The following is a 4,986-nucleotide window of genomic DNA, read 5'->3' on the forward strand; positions in this document are numbered from 1 at the left end:
TCCTGTTGAAATACACTCCTGGAAATGGAAAAAAGAACACATTGACACCGGTGTGTCAGACCCACCATACTTGCTCCGGACACTGCGAGAGGGCTGTACAAGCAATGATCACACGCACGGCACAGCGGACACACCAGGAACCGCGGTGTTGGCCGTCGAATGGCGCTATCTGCGCAGCATTTGTGCACCGCCGCCGTCAGTGTCAGCCAGTTTGCCGTGGCATACGGAGCTCCATCGCAGTATTTAACACTGGTAGCATGCCGCGACAGCGTGGACGTGAACCGTATGTGCAGTTGACGGACTTTGAGCGAGGGCGTATAGTGGGCATGCGGGAGGCCGGGTGGACGTACCGCCGAATTGCTCAACACGTGGGGCGTGAGGTCTCCACAGTACATCGATGTTGTCGCCAGTGGTCGGCGGAAGGTGCACGTGCCCGTCGACCTGGGACCGGACCGCAGCGACGCACGGGTGCACGCCAAGAGCGTAGGATCCTATGCAGTGCCGTAGGGGACCGCACCGCCACTTCCCAGCAAATTAGGGACACTGTTGCTCCTGGGGTATCGGCGAGGACCATTCGCAACCGTCTCCATGAAGCTGGGCTACGGTCCCGCACACCGTTAGGCCGTCTTCCGCTCACGCCCAAACATCGTGCAGCCCGCCTCCAGTGGTGTCGAGACAGGCGTGAATGGAGGGACGAATGGAGACGTGTCGTCTTCAGCGATGAGAGTCGCTTCTGCCTTGGTGCCAATGATGGTCGTATGCGTGTTTGGCGCCGTGCAGGTGAGCGCCACAATCAGGACTGCATACGACCGAGGCACACAGGGCCAACACCCGGCATCATGGTGTGGGGAGCGATCTCCTACACTGGCCGTACACCACTGGTGATCGTCGAGGGGACACTGAATAGTGCACGGTACATCCAAACCGTCATCGAACCCATCGTTCTACCATTCCTAGACCGGCAAGGGAACTTGCTGTTCCACCAGGACAATGCACGTCCGCATGTATCCCGTGCCACCCAACGTGCTCTAGAAGGTGTAAGTCAACTACCCTGGCCAGCAAGATCTCCGGATCTGTCCCCCATTGAGCATGTTTGGGACTGGATGAAGCGTCGTCTCACGCGGTCTGCACGTCCAGCACGAACGCTGGTCCAACTGAGGCGCCAGGTGGAAATGGCATGGCAAGCCGTTCCACAGGACTACATCCAGCATCTCTACGATCGTCTCCATGGGAGAATAGCAGCCTGCATTGCTGCGAAAGGTGGATATACACTGTACTAGTGCCGACATTGTGCATGCTCTGTTGCCTGTGTCTATGTGCCTGTGGTTCTGTCAGTGTGATCATGTGATGTATCTGACCCCAGGAATGTATCAATAAAGTTTCCCCTTCCTGGGACAATGAAATGACGGTGTTCTTATTTCAATTTCCAGGAGTGTATGATCCATGCTGCCTCTATAGCCTTCCATAACTGCGAAAGTGTTGCTGTTGTATGATTTTGTGCACGAACTGACCTCTCGATTATGTCGCGTAAATGTTTGATGGGATTCATGTCGGCCGATCTGGATGGCCATATCATTCACTCAAATTGTCCAGAATGTTCTTCGAATCAAATGTGAGCAATTGAGGCCCGGTGACATGGCGCAATGTCATCCACAAAAATTCCATCGTTGTTTTGGAACATTAAGTCCATGAATGGCCGCAAATGCTCTCCAAGTAGCCAGACACAACCAATTCTGGTCAATGATCGGTTTAGTTGGACGAGAGGACGCAGTCCATTACATGTAAACAAAGCCCACACCATCATGTAGCCACCTCCAGCTTGCACAGTGCCTTGTTGAGAAGTTGGGTCCATGACTTTGTGTCGTCGGCGCCACACTCGAATCCTACCGTCAGCTCTTACCAACTGAAATTGGGACTCATCTGACCAGTCCAGGGTTTTCCAGCCGTTTTGGTTCCAAATCACGCCACTCTGGTCTCATGCTAGCCAGTGCCTCCCATCTGTTTGTGTCGATTCCAAAGATCTCCATATCTCGTTTACAGGAGTCCATGAAGCTCAATACAGGACGTCCTACAGGTCTTTTGGCTATAGAGATCTCTCCAATGCTACCACTGCTCCTGCCTCAGCAGCCAGATACACTTGTAACAATTGCGGCAAGAGATGCCGTGCTGCCACTGGCTTGACAAGTAATATGAAAAAATGCAACCCATAAACATACAGACCTTGCAACAATCATCTACCAAGATGTCGTGGCCAATGTATATGGTTCCAAATGATATGGTCATGAGACCAGGAGAGACGCTGTAGGCGATGTCTTGGTGCTAGAAAAGCACTCGTATCTGTCGTCTGCAGCTGTAACTTGTTAACGCCAAAATTTCGCCGCATTGTCTTAACGGACACGTTTGCCGTACGTGCCACATTGATTTATGCGGTTATTGTGTTGCTTGTGTGTTAGCACTGACAATTCTAAGCAAACGCCGCTACTGTCAGTAGTGAAGTGAAGGCCATGGGCCACGGAGTTGTCTGTGGCGAGAAGTAATGCCTGAAGTATGATATTCTCGGCACGCTCTTGGCTATGTGGATCTCGAAATATTGAATTCCCTAACGATTTCCGAAGTGGAATGTCCCATGCATTTGGCTCCAAGTACCATTCTGCGTTCAAATCCTGTTAATTCCCGTCGTGTGGCCATAATCACATCAGAAACCGTTTGACGCGAATCACCTGTATACAAATGACAGCTCCACCAATGTACTGCCCTTTTATACCTTACGCGATACTACCGACATCTGTATATGTATCTCGCTATCCCGTGACTTTTGTCATCTCAGTTTACATTCGTCCGCCAAAAACACCAATTATACAGGGTGTATCATAATTAATGGCGTAAACGCAGACAGTTGAAAGTACACGGAACTAGAAGCAAAAAAGTCTCAGTAAACACAGGGTCGAGAATGCATAGTTACGATCGCAGGTTCGAATCCTGCCTCGGACATGTATGTGTGTGATGTCCTTAGGTTAGTTAGGTTTAAGTCCCATAGTGCTCAGAGCCATTTGAACCGTTGGAAAATTCATACCTTAAGAGCTACGAGCAATTTTTCATTTTCTATACTGTGAAACAAATCTCTTCTACTGCAAGCTCCTTGCTTTCCATATTTTGGGAAGTGACAGTATGGACCAAAACAAAAAAAAAAAAGTGCAGTAAACATGTGTTCTAAAATGCATACGTTAAGAGCTGTGAGCACTTTTTCATCTTCGCTACTTTGAAACATAAGTCTTCTAATGAACAAATGCTCATACCTTTTAAGGTTTGCTTTTTAGAGCACATATTTACTGGGAATTTTTTTCCTGTTTTGGTCCATACTGCCTCTTCCCAAAATATGGAAAGCAAAGAGCTTGCAGTGGAAGAGATTTGATTCATAGTATCGAAGATGAAGAATTGCTCGTAGCTCTTAAGATGTGCATTTTCGACCCTATGTTTACTGAGACTCTTTTGCTTCTAGTATCGTGTACTTTAAAAAAAAATGGTTCAAATGGCTCTGAGCACTATGGGACTTAACTTCTTAGGTCATCAGTCGCCTAGAACTTAGAACTACTTCAACCTAACTAACCTAAGGACATCACACACATCCATGCCCGAGGCAGGATTCGAACCTGCGACCGTAGCGTCACGCGGTTCCAGACTGAAGCGCCTAGAACCGCACGGCCACAGCGGCCGGCGTACTTTCAACTGTATGCGTTTACGCCATTAATTAAGATACACCCTGTATTTTCTAGTGTAGCACATTATGCATTATCATCTTTTTCTCCTTAAATGGTAGTTGGAGAAGTGCACCATTCCTGAAAAACTTCTAAAGACGTCAGGTGATGAAAGCACGTTTTTCGTACCCACTTTTCCTTGGATTCATTGCAATAACAAATTTTAATCCTCATCGCACACAAGACTACCATCAAAATTCAGTGCGTTTAAGTTGGAATGTTGTGACTTCTACATCTACATCTATACCCATACTCCGCAAGCCACCTGACGGTGTGTGGCGGAGGGTACTTTGAGTACCTATCGGTTCTCCCTTCTATTCCAGTCTCGTATTGTTCGTGGAAAGAAAGATCGTCGGTACGTCTCTGTGTGGGCTCTAATCTCTCTGATTTTATCCTCATGGTCTCTTCGCGGGATATACGTAGGAGGTAGCAATATACTGCTTGACTCATCGGTGAAGGTATGTTCTCGAAACTTCGACAAAAGCCCGTATCGAGCTACTGAGTGTCTCTCCTGCAGAGTCTTCCACTGGAGTTTATCTAGGAACTATTCAATCCAATCACACAATTGGTCTGATAGTCCATATGCTCTTAATTTGTTCATTAAACGATTGTGGGGAACTGTATCGAACGCCTTGCGGAAGTCAAGAAAAACGGCATCTACCTGTGAACCCGTGTCTATGGCCCTCTGAGTCTCGTGGACGAATAGCGCGAGCTGGGTTTCACACGATCGTCTTATTTCGAAACCCATGCTGATTCCTACAGAGTAGATTTCTAGTCTCCAGAAAAGTCATTATACTCGAACATAATACGTCTTCCAAAATTCTACAACTGATCGACGTTAGAGATATAGGTCTATAGTTCTGCACATCTGTTCGACGTCCCTTCTTGAAAACGGGGATGACCTGTGCCCTTTTCCACTCCTTTGGAACGCTACGCTCTTCTAGAGACCTACGGTACATCGCTGCAAGAAGGGGGGCACGTTCCTGCGCGTACTCTGTAAAATCGAACTGGTATCCCATGAGGTCCAGCGGCCTTTCCTCTTTTGAGCGAATTTAATTGTTTTCCTATCCCTCTGTCATCTATTTCGATATCTACCATTTTGTCATCTGTGCGACAATCTAGAGAATGAACTACAGTGCAGTCTTCCTCTGTGAAACAGCTTTGGAAAAAGACATTTAGTATTTCGGCCTTTAGTCTGTCATCCTCTGTTTCAGTACCATTTTGGTCACAG

The sequence above is a fragment of the Schistocerca nitens genome, chromosome 3 (assembly GCF_023898315.1).
Source record: "Schistocerca nitens isolate TAMUIC-IGC-003100 chromosome 3, iqSchNite1.1, whole genome shotgun sequence".
Taxonomy (NCBI): domain Eukaryota; kingdom Metazoa; phylum Arthropoda; class Insecta; order Orthoptera; family Acrididae; genus Schistocerca; species Schistocerca nitens.